Raw genomic sequence first — 25553 nt, 5'->3', positions numbered from 1 at the left:
GGGATCAACGAGGAAGTACGATGAATTTATTCGCAAAAAGTATATTTAACATAGTGATTATAACCGAGAGGATTTGGAAAGCGATTTATCAACATATTTGAAGTAAATACCGAGTATATTTCCAAATATTAACACTTGTTTTTTTCTATCTCAAAATCAGATTTTTTAAGATAAAAACTGTGCATAATTCCTCAAATATTTGAAATTTCTCCAGGAAAATCACATAATGGATACAAATAACGACGGAAGCAAGAGCAAATAAAAATTCAATCATAAACCACATCATAAGTTTATTAATAGATTTAGGTGGTTCTACCATACATTAAAATTATGTATGAAATTGATATTTAGTGAGAAGTGTTACATCTACAAGAAAAAATTGCCCTAATTTTTCAATATTATAAAAAGTTATTCACTATGTAATAGCAAAATGAAAAAATTCATTTGAAGATACCTGAATACACTCCTGTACGCGTTTTAATAATAAAAGGAAGCGAGCAATATCTCCTCGTTGCAAACGTTTGAAGAAACTTTAGCTTCGTGTATCATTTGCACCAAAATCTGGTGTAAATTGGACAGGTTTCTCCCCATTATATCCCACACATGTTCAATGAGATTTAAATTTTCTCTACCATTCTCTACGGCAAAATATTATCGCTAGTTTTTTAGAGAAACTCCATTATTGGACATCATCAATTTAACGATAAGCTGTTATCCTATCTCGTATAAATACAGTTGATAATCGACTACTTTATTCAATGGCCCTCGAAACAATTATCCCAGTTGTGTGCACTTGACTTCCAGCATCAAACGCAATATGACGCCGTGCAAATATAAATAGAACCACACTTATGAGCCGTTTTGCCTTCATAACTCTCGTCTGAGCTTAAATTGATCTAAAGAAGTATTAATCGTAGACACTATGGAAGGAAATCAAAGGTCTGGATGCGGCGATGTAGTCTACGCATAGTAAAATCATTGGTATTTTGACGTTAGTAGCCAAACAATCTTTCAGAGCGGATTGCTTGAAGCCCAAATCAACCACTTCCTTTTGATAGCCATATCGAGTCCCCATTTGAGCGCCATCTTTTTGTTTCGTTAGCAGTACTAAACGTAATGAAATCAACAGTGTCCTTTCTATTTTTGACGGCAAATTAGAATTGAGATATTTCGTTGAGTTATTTTCCAAAACAGTTGAATAGAGTAGAAAGTTTAGAATGCTAGATGGCTGTAGCTGCCTTTTATCTTCTGCTATTTCATATACTCTTGGGTGGAGTGTTCTGGAGTTCCGTAATGTCTCACATTCACACAGCGAATGTTGATAGAGGTTTTGTCCCTCTGTGCAACAGAATCAGCAGGCTGCATTATCCTCTAAATCCACTGTCCTCAGATCTGAAATCAAGTCAATTTTTCAGAAAAAAAACATATATAAAAGGTCTAGAACGTAGAAAGTTGGAGAGAAACTATTTCGGTATTTATTACCTTTTGATGGTCAGATTGAAAGGTCTGGTATTTAATCGACAGCTTGATAAGAAGAAGACTTGTAAGTACATCTATTATACCTACCTCTAATTTTTTATGGTATTTTAACGTTCTGTTTAAGTGGCGCTTTTGGTGCAAACCAGAAGAGTCTCGAGCAGCTGCGTAGTTTATGAATAGGGTTTTCATATATATATATATATATATATATATATATATATATATATATATATAATAGAAAAATGCCTCACCAGATAAATGAAGGAATGGAACCGCAACCTTAACTAACAACAAACTTAAGCTATCTTGTTTTAAATACAAAGGGCTGAAATATTTTGGATATATTTCCAAATTTCCTGTTATGTTGTTCATCAAAACCGGCCCAGGTTAGCCAAACTTTCCTTAACTGTTGACTAAGCAGCAATAGGAACACTTTCCTTTTATATATAATATATAAATATATTTACATCCTTAATGGTTGCTTGACCGAAAAACTGATACAACTTTCAGGTATCAAAATAATTATCTGTACGTGAATAGAAAGGAAATACTTCTTTACAATTTAACACGTGCAACAATGTTAACAAGGTGTTGTTGGTAGGCACCAAACATTAATGTCAATGCTGCTTTCTGATTGTTTGTACACCATAGCCCCTAGTTTCCTTACAGTTAAATTTATGAACGTATAAATTGTGATAATGAACCAAGAGATTGCGCCACATTTCATTTTCTCCTTCCAAATCAGCGAGTTTCCGTACCCTGACTTGAATCGTCGTCAGTTCGCTAATGTGATGATGATTTTGACGTTTTAGAACTTGTGGATTTTCTTTATGCGCAAAAGAAGTAGACAAGCTCACAAACTAACAAAAATGTTTTTTTTTTAATATAATCGAATATAAAATGTTGATATATTATTATATCCAGCTATCCGTCAAGAAGTATGAGTGTAAGAGTTTTTTTTATAGTAACCCCATATTTTTCATGACTGGAATACAATGAAAAAATGAATACACTCACATTCACTCACATTATTTTCAGAAATTGTGCTTTGTATGGGAGGAAATAACCTCAATACTATTATAAACGCTTCTCAGAGATGTTCTATTTACATTTATATATCCCTTTAAAAGCGACACTGCCTTAAGATATGAATTTCATAGTAATGAGCTATTTGTAGACATAAATTTAGTTGAAGACAATCAACAAATCCCAGTTCGCCCGAAAGTGGAGTAGTTACAGATGCTATTCAATCATAACTTAGATCCTAACCTTCACTGAGGGGATGGATTGACTCATTGAGACTTTGAACTCAAATGTTCTAAATTACAGGTCTGCAGTCGTTTCGTAAAATGACGACTATGATCCATGGTGAATCCATCCGTTGGTCACCTTTGAAATAACAAAACCCGAATATTGTATATAGAAGCGCAGTGGAATGGTTTAATATGATAAAAAAAATATAATAAACGAATAGATTTAGGGTTTAATATAAATATATAACTTATATGAAAGTTATAAGGAAAATTGTGGTTTTCAACGCTTCTTAGTTGAATTTAATCATTGTCTTAGTGAATGAGAATGATAAATATATAAAAATAGAACAATAGGATTTGTATTTGTATATCCTATTTAAATCGAAGAAAATAAAACTAGAATCCCAGAATTGATGAAAGTGAACTCCATTAGTTGAACTTAATTAATGGAATACAGAACTCTAGCTGAAAATCCGTGTTTCCTTGTATATCTACCGATTACCTCTAAATATACTGTAATTTGCATACAATTCTCTCAGTTACGATATATCATATGGGGTTGAATGTGTACTGCTGGACAACATAATTGAGTCAAAAAATATATAAATAATAAATCAAATTTCACAAAATTTTTAATCGTAGTGATGCGCCTCGTTAATTATCAAACACTGTCTCAATTTATTCAAATACTTCAATTCAAATACACTTTGATAATTCGTTCCGTTCACTAGGTCTACTTATGATAAACAGCTTGCTATAAAAACAACAAACAAATTCCGGGTGCCTTTGCCGAATTTTAGTATTCCACTATATCTAAGCAGGACCGGCCACAAGGCGGAAATGATTGTGTAACAACATAAAAACCTGGTTTTTCCAGAAGAATTCCTGAATAAACTTTTCCCACTCTAAAAATAGGTTTCATAAAAATAACATCATTGTCTTTTAGTTGTTTGAACTGTTGAGACAGTTGAAAAATATAATGAAATACTTGGAACTGGTGGAAGGTAAATGAAGATAAATCTGATTCATGTAAAATTTGCTAAAGACATAATTTTTCAAATATGAGTAGAATGACTTGGCATATGAAAAAGTGTTTGAAATGTCCAGAGTGTAAGAACTTTTAAATTTGAAATGTCGATTCTAACGCGCCGCAGTTGCAAAACTTCTCCTGACTAATTTTGCTATATTTGTGGATGAAATGGGAGGCCAGGCTATTTTTCAAAAATGTGAAAAAGCCTATTTCAAATATTTTGGTACTTCAATTGGGGACCAATACAAGCAGTGGGCTCTTCAAGCGTGCTGTGAGTTATAGCGTGTCAGTGGAGCAGTGGATGAATGGGAAGAAAAAAAAACATGCCTTTTGCAATTCAAATGATATGGCAGAAACCTACTAACCATTTTGACTACTGTTATTTTTGTCTAACAAAGATTGAAGGTTATTCTAAGAAAGGAAAGCATTTACCATTACCGATTGTACCTTTACATCCGTAAACCTTGTTTTAGAAGATACTGGAGACAACGTATCATATGGAAGCGCCGAAGAATAATGTAGTGACACTATTTTTACCAATTCCGGCTAACAACATTTGATTGGTAAATGATTTAGCACGTGATTTGGGGTTATCAAAGCAACATTCCGAACTTCTTGCTTAAAAAAAGAAATGCTACTTTTTCTGAATTTTACAGTATTGAAAATTCGTTGTGTGCTTGTACGGATATTGATGGTCTAATGAAAGCAGTGTTATCACACAATGGAAATTAAAAACCGTCTATACCAGATGCTCATTCTGTGAAGATGAAAGAAACTTAAGAAAATATTTGTTTGATTCTAGACAAAATTAACTACAACAAAAATAAGTGATAGATATGTGGAGAACTGAAGGTGATTGGAATTTTAATAGGACTTCAGGGAGGGTTTACGAAACATTGTTGTTTTCTTGGTCTATTGGACAGTCGAGTAGTAAATCAACACTATGTGAAAAAAATTGACAAGCAAGAAGTGAGTTTCAACCGGTATCTCAAAATGTTGAGTTTATACCATTTATAGATCCCAAAAATGTCCTGCCCCCCCTTTACATTAAACTTGGATTGCTGAAAAACTTTGTAAAGGCTATGAATAAAGAAGATAAATACATTAGAGAAGTCTTTCCCCAGTTGAGTGATGCTAAATCAAAGGAAGGTATTTTTATTGGGCCACAAATAAGAAAATTGCTGAACTCTGACAATTTTGTAAGAAAGCTCACCAGATAGGAATTTAGAGCATGGAAGGCATTTGTTAGTGTAATGAGGGGATTTTTGGGCAACAATATGGATCCAAGCTTACAACAGTTAGTTGATGAACTCCTAGACGCTTACAAATCCCTTGGTTTTCAAGTGTAATCAAAAATTGAATTTCTCCTTTTACCACCTGACATTTTTTCCCAAAAATTTGGAAGCTGGCACTGATGAGCAGGGAGAAAGGTTCCACTAAGATATTAGAACAATGGAAATTCGGTATCAAGGACGATAGGATTCGGCCATGATGAGTGATTACTGTTGGTTTTTAAAAAGAGAAAGTGCTACCCCTCATAACAGGAAAAAGTAGAGCTAATTGATATTTAAAGTGATTTTTTCTCAAAGTTAAAATGTGTAAAATACTGTAATGATCGCAATATTACTATTGGTGTAACTGGGAAACGGGATTAAAAAGTGGTGAGTGAAAGAATAATAAGATGTGTCAATTTAACATATAAATCATTCACGTTTCATTTGTATGAAATTCCATTTACATTTTACTCAAAAGTTAAATCAACGATGATCCTTGGAATCATACAGTATTTTGCATGCTAAACTGGTATTTTGAATGCATGAGAAATTCGTTTAGATTATATGCAATATAATATCCTTGAAGACGCTATCCAAATACCAAAGTTGTGCGTCGACTCAGACACCGTTTAAGAACGCAGGGAAATGTGAATACAACAAACGATTTGGTAAATGTGCAATTTAACGCCTATTCAACTATCAGAGCTAGAAATGTGGGAATAAGCGGAGCCACCATCAACCGTATTTTAACAGAGCAAAATGGAAAATTTTTTCATTTATCATTATGTAGAAAGTTATTTTTGTTACAGATTGTATCCATATAATTTTGTACTGAAAAAATTTTTACGATAAAATGTCAAATTACTTCAATGTGTTACTGGATAAGACGACTTACAATTGTTGTCTTCTATTTCATGTCGGATAAAGTTACATTTAGAAGTGATGATACGTTAAACTTACACAATATGCCCAAATGTCAATAATATAATCCACACTAGATTGAATGAGTTCAACATGAAGGTCAATATTCAATATCTTGGAGAGTCAGATCACTGTATCCTATTGGAAACGATAGACAAATATTTACATTTCTTAAGTGCTAAATTATTCATTATTTTACCACCATAAATATCCTGCAAATAACTTATACAAATGTGTAGACTCTTATATATGTAAGTTGATAGAGGTTGTGTCAGGTATATACAAGACTAGCAGAGGAGTTACTAGAGGAGTTATATGACTATTGTTATGGTTAATAGTAATTAATAATATGATAAAAACCTTACAAGGACGAAACATCGAAACTATAGTGTATGCTGAAGAAATAGCTGTACTGATTTTGGGTTGAGATCAACAAACAATCAGCGACATCATGAATAAGACATGAGAAGAAATAACTTTGAGGGAGCAAATGATAACAATCCAAAAAATTCCAATTGTATAGACAAGAATTTTACCAATCAAAATAAGCTGAGCACTTAAGAATAATACTTGTACTTGTAGAAAGATGTGCAAAATTGGAACTAGATCAAATAATAATATATTGGTTGTGTACACCAATCGAAAAGCCTTTCATAATTCACGGTTGAGTAGATGATGCAGAACTATAAGAAAAGGAACAAACAAAAACTTCACACGAAAGTGCACAGGCTGGCAGCACTGTTGATACAAGACTCCAAAAACTGATAGTGACAACAGATAACTATTGTAACCTCAACGGAGAAACGTAGTCAAACGGCAGGAGACGACACGGTAGATTATCAAAGATATAGCAAAATTAGATTCATAAAAAGTGAAAAGCTCTAGTCGGGGTTAAAAATACGTTATACGGGAGGGAGTTTAGGTTTGTGGTACAAAATAAAAAGTAACACAGACTAATATTTAGTTTCAATAGATAATATCAGAAGTATGACGAAAGTGTTGTTAACCTCTGAAAAGTCACGTTTCTTCAATGTTCTGGAAACAGCTCCGAAAAGCTCTGAGTTACGTCCGAATTACTGGTGCACTACACAAAGAGCTGCCTGGTGTATATATGAAATTCGTTACTTTCGTTTTCAATGCTATTCTAGGACTTACCTGTATTTTACCGCAATGGAAAGGAGCCCAAATCATACTCATATCTAAGCCTGGCAAGCTCGCTCAACAACTAACATCACACAGAACCAATTAGTCTACTACCAGTTTTTTCTAAAATATTTAAAAAATAATTCCTAAAAAGAATGATACCCATACTAACCAGAAATAGGATCATTCTCGACCACTAGTTATCTTTCGATAACAACATTAAACAATCGATAAGTACATAGATAAATTGAAAAAAAAAAATAGGAATGACCTGGAGTCCCAACGTTGGGCTCTGCTATCTTCCTCGATGTGTCGCAGGCTTTTCACAGAGGTTTGCTATATAAACTAAAAACTAACATGTCTCAAAATCTTTAACTAAAACTTTAGTATCATTTAACTGAAGTAGTTACCAAGATGAATACTCATCCTTACATCCTATAATAGTTGAAGTGTCACAGATTAATGTGATGATACTAAATACTAAAATACTTTCATTCCATACCGTACCAGTCATGGCCTCAATATATCTGCAAAACCACATAGATATAATTTAATAATGGCAGATTAAATAGATAGAGCAGGAAAGTCAATGAATCTAAGCCTATCCATGTAACCTTCACACTAAGAAAAGAAACTTGCCCTATAATAAGACTTATTGACCAATATATACCACAAGCAGACATAATTAGTAACTTAGATTACATCTAGATTGAAGGTTCACGTGGAAGAAACACATATGTATCAAAAGACAACAACTCGAATTAAAACACCATGACATGTATTGGTTAATCGGAAGGTACTATAAAATAAGTTTAAGTAATAAACTTTTATTTTACAAAGTAATCATCGAGCCAATTCTGTGCTATGGAATACAGTTAAGGGACACTATATGTAACTCCAACATCGATATAGGTTCTGGAAAGATTGCAATCCAAACTACAAAGTTTAGTAAGATCATTAATGCCCCTTGGTATGTACCTAACGATGTGATACGTAGGAACCTAAAAATTTCTACAGTCAGAGAAGACATCATCAAACACAGCGCAACACTTGACTAAATGTTGAAATAAATTTGATTGAAGGTCAAACTAGATGAGAATATTGTAAATAAGATGCTAGATATCTAGATAACATTAGAATTTTGAAGGAAGAGTAAGAGTAAGCAATGCACTACTGATCTTCATGTTTGTGTTCAAATCATACTATTTTGCTTAATGTTAATTGGTCTAATAAATTGCGAAACTTAATCTTCTTCTCGTGCCGTCTTCTCATTGAGTGTTGGCGAACACGTTTTCAAATGCGTCTTTGTCCCTCGCAACATGAAACATTTCTCCGACGTTGAGATTTGTCCATTCTCTTATACGAAGCCAGCATGTCTTTTTCCTACCGATGCCTTTCTTTCCCTCAATTCTGCTCTGTATTATGTTCTGTAGCAGTAGTTATTTGTCGTTGCGTAAATTGTGTCTTATGTAAGATGTTTTCTTATCTTAAAAATTGTCAACAGCTTTTGCGACAAATGCATCTCAGTACTTTGTCGTTGTCAATTCTGTCAGTCAGGATATCTTCAAGATGCGTCTATACAGCCACATCTCAAATGCCTCAAGTTTTTTGGTCATTTGAGCTTTCAAGGTCCAAGTTTCCACTCCGTACAGCAGTACTGACCACACATATCATTCCATGAATCCTATTCTGACGTGGAGGTTTATATTTCTGTTTGCAAACATTGAGGAGTACTTGACAGATCTAGCGATATCAGTTCTGATCTTGATTTCTTCGTCTGGATCTATTTGAGCGTTTATGAACCAAGATATTCATATTTTTGCACCCATTCAGTGTGAGAATAGGGTTAATATTAATATTTTGGTTTCTACTTATAATCATGAATTTAATTTTTTCAATATTTATAGTGAGTCCCACATTTTCTCATTCTCTTTTGATTCTCTTTAATAGGATTCGAAGATCTTATTCGCTCTTAGCCATTATTGCAGAATCATCGGCGAGTCTTAAGTTGTTGATTAAGGTTCCTTCGATGTTTACCCCTTCATGACTCTCCTCCAGCACTTCCTGAAATACAGACTGAGAATGTAGATTAAATAGTTGTGAAGAAAGAGCGAAGCCTTGGCGAACTCCCTCTTGAATTTCGATTTCGTCTGTCACCATGTTCTCCATACGCACTACTGCCCTTTGATTGTAATAGATATTTTTTATTAATCGTATATCGTTGGGATCTAAGTTAATAGTTGTTAAATTCTCTATAAGTTTATAGTGATGGACTTTATCAAATACCATTTGGAAATCAATGAAACAGACATATACATTCTTGTTGCATTCTCTGCACTTGTGCAGTAGTATTGTGAAGGCAAATAATGCTTCACTAGTTCCTAATCCTTCTCTAAAGTCACCTGCGTTTCATATAGTCGTTCTTCACATTTTCGATATATTCTCTGCTGGATTATTTTTTAGTACCGGATAGATGACGAGAAAAAATCGGCATTAATGCCAATGTTTTGATAGAAATCAGCAGTGAAATCGGTTTTCGGTGCCTAGGCCCTTAAGTGAATGAACCGTCCGCTTTATGATCGACTACAGTTGATTACGCGACATCCAGCTTACAACCTTTTTACATGACGAATAATTCAAACTATTCTATTACCATTAATATGAATAAATGGAAAGAAATTAGATTTATATTCTGATTTGTAGAAAATAATCATATTAGTCAGCTGTGGAACCAGACGCGGCACCCATAACCTATTCTGCTCATCTCAATTCCAAATATCTTCGAATCTGGGCGACTTAATAAAAATATAAAATGTAACGAGGCACCAAAGTATCTTTTTGTCACTCGTCTGTTTAGTTGCTATTCGCTTCGGCAACTAATCTCTAGGCTCGTGACAAAAAATATGATTTTAGTGCTTTGATACATAAATAACTATTGATTAAAATGTTTTCATAGTACAGAAACTAGATAGTAACTAAAAAATTAACAACTAACACAGGTAAATTTATAATTCGTACTTTTCACATATAGTCGATAATATTCTAACACAGCTCAAGTCCAAAAAATGCCTTTTTGATTTTTGTATGTCACTCGTTAGAGAATCAAAAGATGCACTTCTAGACAACTAATACAAAAATCTTGAAATTGATCTGTTTATAAATTGAAAAGAGAACATATCTATGATTATGGCGTTAGATAAAAAAACGTAGTTTTTTTGCTCTTTGAAAAATTGTCATTTTTGATCTTATCTCCTTAAATTCTATATGAGTCTCCTTTTTTTCCTCCATTTTTGTTAAATACAATGCGCCAGAAAGTTATTATTTCTCCAAATAATGTCATGCTGAAAAACAATAATTAATTGGTATCATTTAGAAGCCATTATTAATTGCTTCGCTTCCTTAAATTACAAAGGAGTTACTTGTAATCAAATATTGAACACACATTGTTAATTTATTATCTTCTCACAGTAGGGTGCGTACTTGACTTTATTTGTTTTCAGCAAATTAATTGAAATTTTGTCCTCGTGTAGCGGTGAACTCTCCATTTTCTGAGCGTAAGGTAATAGCAACTCTTGAAAACTTTTACTTCATTTATACGATCAAAAAGATATACTTATTCTCAGAAAAAGGATTAATCAATCAATAAAATATTATCTAGATTTTTTGATAAACTTCTCAGTGCCTACATTACAAAGACTTCTTCCTGTTGTTAATCATCCAAATGAGATAGATCAATCTATTTACTATTAACAAGACGAAGCTACAACGCGTTTTGCACGTACAGTTAGAAATTATTTGAACGAGGCTTCTCCCAATAGGTGGATTGGAAAACGTGGAACGATCGAATGGCCGGCTGGATTCCCCAATTTGACTCCTCTCGATCTTATGGAGTTATTTGGAATCTGACGTCAATATTGCTGATTTGAAAGCTATGATAACGGAAGAAATTAACATAAATGACCCCTTACGTCATACAAAATGTTGTACACGAATTCCAAAATCACCTTGGTTGTTGTCAAAAAGTGAATGGTGGTTATTTTGAAAATTTAATTTATTTGTACATTGAGAAGTACAATCTCAATGGGCATTATTGAAATTTACATCTTAAGAATTAATTTCCTCAGTTATGATTGCACCAAATTTGAAAAAACTTTATATTGTCAGAGGACTAAAGACCCTTTCCAACAAGGTGCCATACGACCCCCTTCCTTATTGAAAATTTTCGAGAGGGCGCTTATAATTGGGAAGGGGTGCTACAGGGGATAATATTTTCATACTGTTGATTGTCAATTTAAGAATAAAAATTAACCTATTCCAGATTTTTTTCACAATTTATTCCATACATATGGACCGGACCACATTGTATATTATGCCGAATTGTTATAAGTCATGAATAAAAATTGTTATACATTACGTATAACATACGAGTACATACATATAATATTACGAGTTTAAATTTCCAAGCTGATCGTATTTATGTTATTTTATACTTCTCCGTTTATAGAGTCCCTCAGGGTGGATAGCATGTGGCTACTAAGAAGTGTCAACTCCTCTTCTTCATTAATTTCCAGGATGATTTGTGAAATAAACGATAAATTTTAATTGGCTATAATGTTTACACAGCTGATTAGATTTTTCAATTTTTTTCATGATGCAGTATACTAATATTAGGCATTGGACTGGTATTAGCTGAATCTATAAATTTCAGAGCCGGTTGTTGAAAAATCAATCAGGGATTGTCAAAATGGAACCCAGCAGTTCCTACACTTTGTTTTTTGTCAAATTGTTGATTGCCATATTGAATCACGGATACTCTGGGGATAGTTTCTAATGGTATCAAAGAAAATAAAATTCTAATAATTAATTGTTGTCGTTTGATAATATTCTCTGTATGGAGGTAAGGAGGACCATCTCATATGGGGGCTTAGCTTTAAATCTGCCCGCTTGTAGACGGTGAATTATAATTCAAAATTTAACCAAAATAGCGTTCCTATTAGACGAGATATCATATGAACTTAGTTATTTTAGATAGAATGAAGTATGCATTATCCTAAGACATCAAAAGCGGTAAAATGTAAAGTTAGTTTAATGAGTCCTATACTCAAGGATGTTCAGAAAGTTATAAGAATTAAGTTGAGTGACCCAGTTTGGTTTCAAAAGCGATATGGGTACACGTGATGTAGTTTTCTGCCTAAATACCCTCGTTCAAAACTGCATTGACCAACGAAAAGACATTTACATCACAATCAGAAGGCATTTGATACCGTCAAGCATGACACTATGATAAAAACTCTGCAGAGCGCCAATATCGACAGCAGAGATATAATAATTATTCACAACCTCTACTGGAACCAGAAAGCACCGGTTAGTGTGAATCAGACAATCAACATAGAAGACCTCAAAGTTTTAAGAGGGGTACGCCAGGGATATATTTTGTCTCCTACGCTGTTCAACCTCTTTGAAGAGAATGTCTTGGCTGAGGCTATTGAGGGCTCTGATTGTGGCGTTGAAGTTAATGGATACCCGCTGAATAATATTCTCTATGCGGATGAAATGGCAATATCCACAGACAACGTACTCAAGATGCAACTATTACTGAATAAAATAAGTAACATTGGGAAATCATATGGCTTAAAAATAAATGTAACAAAAACCAAGTACATGCCAATAAGTAGAAATACAATTTTAAGTGCCCAACGCCTATCGAGCAAGTCAATACGTTTAAATATCTAGGGATAACTATAAATGACAAATGAGAACACGCAAGACAGGGATTCATTGAATTTAAACCAATGTTGTGTAACCGTGGTCAAATGTTATGTGTGATCAATTTTACTGTACGGCATGGAAACATGGAAATTAAAGATATCGTACATATTGAACTAGAAGCCTTCGAAATGTGGACCCTTCGAAGAATGTTGCGTATAACATGGACAGACAGAGAAAGGAACGAGGATGTACTAAGAAGAGCGGGTACTGAGAGAGAGTTGTTTAACTTGATCAAGATGCAAAAGTTTGGATAATTGGGTCACGTTCTTAAAGGAGAAAGATATACAATACCTCAATTGATCATACACGGAAAGATCGAAGGAAAAAGAGGCGTAGGCCGAAAACAAATGTCATGGCTATGCAATATAAAACACTCGACTGGCACAAACAACATTGGTGAGCTTTGTCATGCCGCTATAAATAGATGTCTAACCATAAGAAGAAGAATAAGAAGAAGAAGAAGTTGCTTCAATTGTCTCCGAATATGATGATCAATGTAATTGGAAACAAGGGATCTTGAAGTCCATGAAACCTTGACAATCACGTCTTATCCACCTAATTCCATTAACATTATTCAAATGTTATCTCACTACCAGTAAAAAGTGGGGAGATTCCCCACATCGCTGACAATACATCAATCGGATAACAAAGTTCGTGTTGACAAGCAAAATGAGCGAAATATTTTCTAGAAAGTCCAAGTGGACCTGTCCTCTTAAAGGACCACCAAAAAATAATGACCTTCTAATTGGTTGTTTATAACATCACTTTAATCGAAAACCTTAACTCGGATCGGCATTTTCGAATAGCATGGGGATTTTCTTCTGCGACACATGTTAATTACGGTAATTATATCTCTCCCCTAAATTGGGCTTCATTTGTAAATAGTGCCCTGTACAGCGTTCGCCGATGATTGTTATTCTACAAACTTCCAACCTATGGATTTCATCTCCAGGATGTGAATGCGGAACCGTTCCAATTGATTTCGCTACAGATTATTTGTGTCCCATCAATTTTTTGTCTCACTTGTTTGGTGCTCATTGTACGGTTCATAGTAACTTCGTCAATAATGTCTTCCTGTGCTCCATCTACATGTTGCTCTACTCTTCTACAAGGTTAAGTACCATTTTCTAGCAAATAGTTAACAACTCACCCAAATGTTGAATGATTGGAAGTCAGGAAGTCTCCTGCAATACTTACTAGCAGCAACTTCATCATTACAATTACAGTACCCTTCTTCTTCTTCTTCCTACTCCATTTTAGGCAGATTCCCTGTTCATTCTTCGCAGCATGCCTATTGGCTCAATTGATGGTGAAATTATCCCTCCATCTTTTTCGTGGCCTTCCCATACTTCTTCTCCCCAGTGGTGAGTTGTCTCGTGCTATCCTTACTATTCTTTCTTTGCTCATTCTACTTATGTGTTCGTCCCATTCGCACTTTCTGCTCAATATCCATTCGTTAATATTTCTCACTCTGCATTTTTGCCTTATGTCGTCGCTACGTTCCCTGTCTAGGAGCGTTTTTTCAGTAATGTTCCGTAGCTTGTTTCCAGGAGCCTTTTTGTTTTTTCTGTATCAGGTCGAGTTTCTGCTGTGTACGTCACTATGGATCTGATTACAGTTTTGTATGTTCTTGACTTGCCCTCAATACTTATGTATTTGTTTTTCCCTATAGCTTGGAGACAAAAACCATCATATTTAGAGATTTTGCCATGCAATTATAGCAATATAGCAGCCTTTGGAGGTCGTTTTCTGCAACCAGCACAGCATCGTCAGCATAACACAGGACTGTAATATTACGGTCACCCATTTTGTACCCGTTCAATCTGCGTACCTGCTTCATTATTTCATCCATAATTATGTTGAAAAAGAGTGGAATCAGTGAGTCGCCCTGTCGTATTCCTCTTTCCACAGGGATTGGTTCGGTGAGATCTCCGTCGATCTTGGCCTGGATTTTTTTCGCGCTGTATAGATTCTCTACGACTTTGATTAAGTTGTGGGGTACTTGTCTGTCGTAGAGTAAATGTACAACATCCTCTAACTGAACCCGCTCAAATGCTTTTTGCAGATATATGTACCCATAAACAAAAATTATGTTGGCATATTATGTGGTCGACAACTGATATATCACTTTGAATGGAGGCAACAAAAGCTCTACCAAAGTTAACACAAAAGTACGTAACGTAGATGATACTTATAAAATAAATATGTATTCTTCTATTCATAAATAAAATTTAATAATGAAGGTTAATAATGACATATAAGATATGAAAAAATGTCAAACAGTCAACGCCAATATTGATTTTAAAACTTTTCAGAGGTACTCACTAATTTTATTTGGTAAAGTTGCATTTGAAATCATTTCACATCAACACATACATGAGGTTTGACTTCAATTTATAACCAATTTCGAGAAAATAACCAGGAATGACCGCGGTTATAATTGGTCTTGCCTTTGGTTTTTGTACTTTGGAAGTAAAACAGTAATAATCAACTTCCGCTCAAATACACTAGGGTTATATGCCACCATTTTCGTTAGTTTAGGTCAGGGTGTTGATATCAGAACAAACACATAAGTTTTATGATTAATACTCATACTAGTGCTGTGTCATATTATCTAGTATGGAATAATTTTCTCAAGAACCTCATTAATATTTAATTTATTCGATATTTCAAATTACAGAGAATGGTGGTTTTATTTATTCCACTGGAACGCTTGTAAAATACCGTTAAATATCGAACTTAACCTCACTTCTTCAATAACCACAAGCTTAACTTAACTGTCGAGTATGGTTATCTGCGGTACAAAATAGTGACGTTGAATTTATGACCTCGTGATATAATGACCATTAATAATCCAAAGCACTTGAATTTAGTTGGTTATTATTGGTAATTACCAATAATGACCAGGTTATTCGCTAGAGTTCGGTTTATTATTCATCAAAAATAATACGACAATGTCTATAAATTCAAATTTAAAAAAAAATTGATTCTGCCCTGATACATAGTGACAGTAAAAATGTAGTTTAATATATCCATACATATTAGATTATGTTGTAGGTACTTCAGTTAAAATACTCGAAATTTATAACATTTGTTTGACTCAATACCTTATTATGAGATCCAAAGCCGATCCTAAAATTTCTAATTGTAAATTTAGCTAAAATCAATCGTAATGTATCATGAAAAAAATTAAAATATTCAATGAAATTTATACAAATCGATTTGGTAATTAATAAAGATGAGGAGGGAACACTTTTTAGGAGTCACATAATATCATCCCTGTACATATTGTTAAAGTATGTGAAACTCTTCATGACTGACCCTGTATTATAGTCTTCTTCATTTGTTATTTTTTTACATGAAGTTCGCTACTGCAAATTAAGGAATCAGCTCTCACTTCTTATTGTTTCATTTAAGTAAATATTTGGCTCTACCATTATTTTATGGTTAATCCATGGCGTTCTTGCTTTTAGTTAAATAGTTAAATAGCAATAAAATTCTTAATTCATTTTTAAATTGAAGCAAAATTATATTAAATCCTATTTTTCTGGTAGGTGTATGTTTATTGCACTGATACATACATTTAACACAAAGACAACTCAATTACTTCATTATTTCTAATGTATATTTAGATTGATCAGCACTATTAGTTTCCTATCATAAGGTTTCTCATATTCGTCTTTAACCTTCTGAAGTTATTAACATTTCATTAATAATAATATATTGTACAGTGAATAAATTATTCAAAACTCTCACTATAATAATGCTGAGGAGAGGAATGGATTAGTTATTCATGCAACAAGTGAAAAACAATTCGACAAAATGTTTTATAAATTTTTATTTTGTAATAGTATAGTAATATTGAAAGAACAACTGTGAGCATTATTAATTTGAAGTGAAGAAGAAGTTACATTACTACTGGTACTTGTTGAATTAGCAACATTTGACGAGTACAAAGAAATAACATTTCTATAGTTGGAGCTTATTAGATTGTTGGTAGGAACATGAACATTTACAATGTAACTTAGAGTCGAACTAGTTGTTCTCCTTACAACTTTCACTACGGAATCCATTTTGTTTTTTATTAAGTCGTCTACGTAACCCTCCGCATCTATGTTGGATTTCCACCCACCGTGATTCTTTAGTTGAATTATATCACCACCGGAATCCACTAATAAGAACGCCGAAAAGCGTCGAGATATATGCACAGTGTATTTTTTTGGTTTAGATACCTACAACTTGGGTTTTCTATTTTCCATTTCTATACTGCAGACATTAGTGGGTCATTGGTTTTTATATTTTTTATGAATATTTAATCTATTGTCAGATATTTTACCAATAACTTTAAATCGACTTTGAACATGAGTTTTTCTATCAGGTACTGTGATAATTAAAACATTTTCGGTATTATTAATATCGTTAAACTTATTTTATATACTTCCTCCCTCCGCAGAGCTCTTGCAATTCCGAATTTTGAAGCAACCTACAAATAATATCTAAGCTTACATTAAAATATTTTTATAAGATAATGATCGAGTAGAGCTACAAAAATTTATTAATTTCTTCACGTACAAATGTCTTAGATTTTTTCAGGTCTATAGCCAACTGATTTATTTTTAAATATGCAATGAGCTTCGAGTATTTACTGATGTCTACGTCGTTATTTACCATTAAGGCGCCTTTCAGTTTTTAGGTCGACCAAAGTTTTGAGGACTTGCACATTTTGGATTCAGTTTCAAAGTAAGCTAGTAACACTCTTTCTGTGAAGCTGCTTATGCCTTTTTTCGTACGCCACTCCATAAATAATTATATTCCCTTAAAAACTGTTCCCTGGATTTCTCAGGGAGAAAATTCATAGTCGCTGCAGTTGCCGATTCAACATCTTCTGGTGTGCAGTTTATAAACTTTCTTTACTATTAAAAACCGTCACTACTAATAATACTACACTCCTTTTAATTAGAAACAAAATTTCTTGAACAAATATCAAGAAATAAAATTGTGACAATTTATCGGAGGAACTAATTGACATGAGGAAGAAAGCGTTCACAGGCTATTTTGATAAAACAATTTTATACTTGCGTTAAAAAATGACACGTTGCGGCACTTTTTTTAACGCAAAAGCGTGAAAAAATGAACTGCTACGGTACTTTTTTCTTGCTTTTTGACCAATTCAGAAATTACATTCCTTATGAATATTATAACGGACGTAGACAAAATATATTTAGTTTATATGTTAATAGTTCATTTACAATGATAATTTCTTAATACAGTTATCTGACTAGTGACAGTAACCTAGGTGACGTTTCTGAGAAAATTCCATGCTATTGCTTTTGCTTACATCATATAATTATTTTGTCATAAGCTTTTAATATTCACGGAATAAATATAAAGCATGGAACGCTACTGCTGAGACACACTTTCAGCTTTAATCATCTTTGTCTTTATGGTCGGCCGCCACAAGAGACAAAATAGTCCGTTCTCGATGTTCGTTATTTTACGCAATCATGAATTTTGTTTTGAATATATTTGTAAAGGAAATATTTTAACTGTATTAAACTGTATGGGATTATGTTACTCACTGATGTATAAATCAAATTATTTCAGAACTAATTAATTTGGGTAGCATCTAAACCTTCTAAGCAGAAATTTACGATATTTGAGGTGACACAAAAATATTTTAATTGGTTCATTTGCACTATTTAGGAAATGATAAAACAGTGGTATACTTATGGATTTTGATTCGCTGTATCCAAATATGCCCAGCGTTTATGAGAAAAACTGGTACGCTTTTTTTTAAATCGCCATTCCTTAAACAAATTATGAACTAACGGTTTTTTCGGTTGGGACAATTTTTTTATGCAAATGTGGCCCATTTTAAGCAGATAAGGTCGAAAAATTGACCATTTTCACTAAATTTAGATGTTTATAACTTTTGACCAACTCAACATTTTTTAACAGTGAAAAATTATACTTGTTCTTTGAACTATACTCTATAATTTGTATACTTCGATATTAGTGCAGGTCCGGCGTTTGATACAAACCGCGATTGACAATTTTGCGCGTCCTCGTTGCAACGCCTGGAGACAAGCGCCTCGATCACCGCGCGCCGCCGAACGCAGGCGGCTCTGTTTTGGCGCTATATATATTGTTATGGTATAAATATATCCAAAATAAATTATTAAACAATAATAAGATATAAATAAAGCAATAAGTTCAGTTCTGTTATTCGGTTACTTAGAGCAGTTTATCAAAATAAAATAAATAACATTCTTTATATTAAGTTTTGGCCAACACTATATTCTAAATTATTATTTAATTTTGACAAATCCTGTATAATCAAAGAATTTAATCCATAAATTGACAGATTGACAGATAAAAACAGGAGCACCAACTTCAAAAATTTGTGTGACATACCAACATAAATTTTAAGGTTATAAATGATAAAATATAAAAATTTTGACAACTGCAATGATAAAATTAATAACATAGGAATGAAATAAATACAACAAAGAAATTATAGAATAATATTATTTGAATAAAGTCACAATAATTTAAAAATTTAGAAATGACAATTTAGTAACTAACTTTTAAAATAAATATCATTGGTTAAAAAAAAAAGTTTGTTTAAAAAAAAAGGAATGAAGAAGAAAATCAACAACGAGAAAAAAAAATTTTTTTTTGGCAAGAGAAAAAAGAGTAAAATAATTTTAATTGAAATTTAAAAAAATTAAAATCTTGATAAAAAAGGCATAAAATATTCAAAGGATTGATAATTAATAATTGTATAAGTGTAGTAATAAGAAATTAGTGAAAACAATTAAATAAAGTGAAATAAGTGAGAATACTCACAAAGGGACAATTTCCAAGATAAAGAAGTTGTGAAAAGGAAAAGAACAGGAGTGGAACTACAGCGGAGTATCTGTTTATTCTGCAAGGCCGTAACAATTTCCAATTAAAAAAAAAAAATTAAAAAATACAACATAACAAACACTTAAGGTACTGTTCTATTAAGTTTAAGTATTTCCTTTAGTATATAATATTTGAGTTCACATTTCCATATAATTTAGTTTTATGAATGTAATTATGAGTATGAATGAATGAATGAATGTTTGTAAAATAAAATAATTGTAATAGATAGTTAAGAAATTGTATATTTTGAATATTTTATTCATTATAAAGAACAGACCCGGTCTTAAAACTATTATAATCTGACCTTATAACCATAACAATTTATCGCAATAAAATTTTTTAATTTGACCTCACAATATAATACCCTGAGAATAAAAAAAATAATAATAACATAATAAAATAAAGAAATTCAAATAATTATTAATGGCGCCCAAATTAAAATCTGATTTTATTTAAAATAAAATTTATAAAAATAAACATTACACACTATTAATACCATAACAATATATATATATATATATATATATATATATATATTTCTCAATAACTTATTTGTTACATTACAAATTGATTTTATTGTTATTAGTTTATAAATTCATTAAGTCAATCGAGAAATTGAAATGAAAACGTTTGTTGTTCGATTTAGATAATTAGTCATTAATGATAATGATAAAAATTCAAAGAAGATGACAAGACACCTTATTCTATTAAAATGGGCCATATTTGCATAAACAATCTTGTCCGAACCATTTTGAATAATTTGCTTAGACAATTGCGATTTAAGCAAAATGTACCAGTTTTTCGCGAAAACACCGGGTATATTTGGATAGAGCGGCTCAAAATACATAAGAATACCATGGTTTTATCCTTGGCTCAATTATTGTTCATAGCAGTATTGACCGCTCCCGGACTAGGATGATTATAGTCGGAGAGTTGGTCGCCACTTCGACTAATGTACTTTGATAAGGCTCAAACTTTATCTATATGTTATTTAATATATTTAAAGTAAAAAAATTAGCTTCTGGCAGGGTTAGCTCGATTGCAACAATATCCACTGTTTTTTGCATATTGCAAATGTTTTAATAAAAAAAATATATCTTCACAAATCTGGCTTTTGAGTATATTTTTAATTTGACAATTTTGAGTTTAAGAAAAATTTTTGGCTTGGAAGACGATGAACGTCCTGAGCAGCCAAAAAAGTTTGAAGATGAAGAACTGGAAGCAGTACTGGATGAAAATTGTAACTAAGCACAAGAAGAGATCGCAGAACCCTTGGGTATTACTCAAGCAGCCATTTCAAAACGTTTAAAATCAGCTGGATATATTCAAAAGCAAGTAAATTGGGTTCCACATGAACTCAAGGCGAGAGAGGTTGAAAGGCGGTTTTGCATATCTATGGCAAAGCCGAATATCTATGGCGCGAAGGCAATGCTCTCTATTTGGTAGGATCAGAAGGGTGTGCTGTATTATGAGCTGCCAAATCCAGGTGGAACCATCAATGGTAAACACAATCAACCCATTTGAAGAAAGCAGTAGCCGAAAAACGCCCTGAATATACGACCAAATACGATACAATAATTTTACATCATGACAATGGTCGGCCCCACGTTGGTATTCTGGTTAAGAACTATTTGGAAAACAGTGGATGGGAAGTTTTACCTCGTCCGCCTTATAGCTCAGACCATGCTCCTTCTGACTACCATTTGTTCCGGTCGATGCAGAATACCCTCATTGGAACATGGTTCACATCAGAGCCAGATATCAAAAATTGGCTCGTTTCATTCTTGGCTCTCAAGACGGCGCAGTTCTTTTGGGATGGGATCCAAAAATTGCCAGTAAGTGGGGAAAAGGTAATAGCTTCAGATGAGCAATACTTTGAATAATACTATTGTACATGTTTTTCTTAAATAAACTTCCACATTTTGAAAAAAACGCATAAATAAAGTTATAGACTACAATAATTGTACAATCAAGTTTTTATAATTTGAGAAAAATATATATGAAATTATGTGTATCATGATATTTTATTATAAATACTCAACTTTACAAAATAGTTTACAAGATATTTTCTTTAGGAATTAGATTTGGAAGAATCTACCAGCCATCTTAGCAACTTTCGATCCATTTTACAGATACTTGCAATCATCTGGCAATTTTTTTAAACTAAAAATTGATCAATTAAAAATATATTCGAAAGCCAGATTTGTGAAGATACATTTTTTTAAATAAAAAATTTGCATTGTGCAAAAAAACAGATGATATTGTTGCAACCGCCCTAATCCTGCCAGAAGTTGATTTCTCTATTTCAAATATATTAAATATCATTTCGGCAAGTATTGTTATGAACTTAAGCGGCGTGCAGCGTGAAACTGGAGAAACGTCTATCCACTGAAATATGCGGCGAATATGGAAACAATAGGACGAGAACGCCAATCCAAAGACTGTATAAGGTAAAAAAGAGAACAATAAACAGAAATGACCTCTTATTTATTTCTATCGCTTCTGAAACCGAACAGCGACAATTATTTCCCTTTGGAATCAATTGAATGGAATAATAAAGTAAATTACTTATTAAACAACTGGAGATGATACTGGATTTAATTCTTGTACTTCTTTCTCATTTATGAGAACTTTTACTTTGAACAAAACTATTACTCACTTGTTGAATAATAAGGATTAACATTGGCGGCATATTAGAGACGGGAGTGTGGATTATAAAATTGAACTCAATAAAAGATTTTTTCTGAAAGAGAATATAACCACACTTTTTTCAAGAAAATCGGGAGAATTTTCCTAGTAAAAATGTGGAATAATCCTCAATGAACAATTTTATTCTATTGATATCTTAAAACTGGAAATTCCTTGAATTGTCTTCCAAGTAATACTAACATTAATATGTTTACTAAGCTTTCAGGATAAGCACCTTAGAAGTTACTTATAGTGTCTGTCTTTAGCACATTGACATCCAAGCCATTTCTGTTAATATTTTCCAGTAGATCAAATAGTTTTTTCTCTCAGAAGATGCATTCAATAGTTGAAAAATAATGTCATGCATTTTTGTAATCAACAGCAAACATTTAAGTCAATCAAGTGTGGGTAGCGCAATTTTTGTACCTTTAAGGAGTTTACAAAGGCAATTTAAACTTAATTGTCCGACGTCTATTTTCTCTGCAGAAGCGATCGGAATTATCGAAGTTCTGGAATTCATTGAACGACATGGCGATAAAAAATCTATCGTAATATCCGACTCCTTATTAGTTCTTACAAGCACCAGTCAACCTTTTGATATAAATAACACTTGTGTAGTAACAACAGGTGATACCTGCTATTGGTTAATTGGACGATGTCCTTCGGCTGAAAGAAAACCATAACCCGTCAATGTCCGTGGGGAGCTGTCCATTCTTTTTAAATCATAAATTTATAATTTTTTTTCCTTCAATAGATATTTTCAACTGCTCTATTGGAATATTACACAAAATTACACTGTTGAAAAACATGTATAAATCCCTTCAAAATTAGTTCTTTTTCCAAAAATGTATATGAGAATAACAAAGAATAGTACAATGATTTCCAAAAATATTGATGGGATAACATGATAGGTTTATTATTCAGCAAAAATATGTTGTTCAATCGATCATGTATAAACCTGCTCTTTTTCTTTCGGACAAAAACCTTTACAACACTTTTTATCACTCAATTACTACCATCTATTTAGTATGCTTACAACTCTTGTTACAAACAGACATTACTTATTACCTTTAGTGCTTTATCAAAATTCCGTTTTTATATGTTGTGTGAGAATGTTTCATAGAATATCTTCCCGTACCACACTTATCGTGGAGTTTTCAATTCAAAATAAATGGCCTTCCGACTTGGAGGATACGACAATAGTACCGGTAGATAATTTATCAGATGATCATGATTTTATCGTCAATAAAGACCCTTTATCATCGTCGTTAGAGCATGTGGATTGAAATACAGAATAAACGATGTAGGCTTCTTAAACCGAATTGTTATTATGGAGGAGACTTGGGTACATTTCTACGATCCAGAAACAAAGCAACAATCGATGGAATGGCGACACTCTGATCTTCCAAGATCTAAGAAATTTCGTGTATAAAAATCTGTTAGAAAAGTTCCTGCTTCAGTTTTTTAGGATTACCATGGAGTAATATGATTTATTTTTTGAATAAGGGTAGAACAATAACTGGAGATTACTATTCGACATTACTGACCACTCTACGGGAAAAAATTAAAGAGAAAAGACGCGGAAAGCTATCCAAAGGTGTTGTGTTGTTTTTGCTGGACAACGCCTCTGCACACTAAAAAGTTTAAAAGGTCGTAAATTTTCTTCCAAGGAGGAGGTAATTAATGCTGTGGAGGTCTGGTTTGCAGAGCAACAAGAAACATTTTTTTTGAAAGGTCTGGAGACGTTGCAGGTTCGCTGTGATAAATGTATCCAATTAAAAGAAGAATATGTTGAGTAATAAAATATTTTGACATTGAAATTTTGTTTGGTTCTATAGTAGGCTAAGAATTTTTCAATGTATCCTCGTACATATAAAAATGTCAAAAAGTCTCGAGTTATTTACTATCAATTTAGTATAAATTAACCACAGAGCGTGAAAGAATATAGAGAACATATTGCAGTTGTATAATGACAAGTGTATGTTTTGTTTTGTATATGAGTGGCGCAACGGGCAATGGAAAGGGCAATGTTGGGAATTGCGAGAAGGGATAGAATTACAAATGAGAACATAAGAAGAAGAACTAACGTTGAGGACATTATTGAAATTATAGCCCAAAAGAAATGGAAATGGGCAGGCCATGTAGCCCGAATGACGGATAATAGATGGACGAAAAGAATATTGGAGTGGAGGCCAAGAATGGATAAGAGAAGTAGAGGCAGGCCGTCAACAAGACGGAGTGACGATGTAAAGAAAATTGCAGGAAATTGGATACATACAGCCCAAGATAGAGATAGATGGTTTAAACTAGAGGAGGCCTATATCCAGCAGTGGATGGAAGATGGCTGATAGATAATGATGATGATGTTTTGTTATATTAAGTCTATACTATAGAGTGGGCTGTGAGGAATTGGCCCTTTGTCCCTATTTATACTATTCTTACATCTAGCAATTCAAATGCATTCAAATGCATCGAACAATTATAATTAGACAATATACAACAATTATAATTGGATACATTGGATAACAATTTTACATTATTGATATTTATGTCATAATTGTGATTGGCGGCGTGATGGGCAATACCCGAATTTCCGATCCGTCCATTTTTCAAATTTATTTTCTTGGTCCAAATCAGTGGCACCACAAATAAAAAGCCGTGTGTGAGCGGCGAGCGCTGATCGCTGATGAAGCCTTATAATGTTGCGTAATTTTCTTTAATATGACTGACCTGGAGACAGATGATGATGATATATTTTGCCTAAGAGAACTAGAAAGGTTAATTTTAACGCTAACGGTGAAGAAATGATTGTGAATATTTATAAAAATACAATGCAAAAAAATGATCACAAGACTGTTGATGACGTTATTTCTAAAACGGCAAATATTTTGGGATTTTCTTCAAGTGTTCAAGGTTGAAACCAAAATGAGGAACATGGACATTGTTAATAAGAAAATGAAGATTTCATTTTAATGTTCCAATACACATATCAAAATGCGAATACTATTAATATACGTTTGTGTTCCATATTTTGGCCGTTCACTTTGTATCTACTCCAAACTTCACGTTTACATTGTATATTTTTGT

At 32.9% G+C, this 25553-nt stretch overlaps 1 protein-coding gene across 1 annotated transcript in view; it reads left to right on the top strand.

Moving 5' to 3' along the window:
- The window catches only part of LOC130446774 (connectin-like), a 776872-nt gene that overhangs the window by 100531 nt on the left and 650788 nt on the right, over nt 1–25553 (top strand). The gene's annotated exons all lie outside the window — the stretch shown is intronic.

Source organism: Diorhabda sublineata, chromosome 7 (genome assembly GCF_026230105.1).
Source record: "Diorhabda sublineata isolate icDioSubl1.1 chromosome 7, icDioSubl1.1, whole genome shotgun sequence".
NCBI lineage: Eukaryota > Metazoa > Arthropoda > Insecta > Coleoptera > Chrysomelidae > Diorhabda > Diorhabda sublineata.
This window is presented reverse-complemented; position numbering and strand designations above follow the sequence as displayed.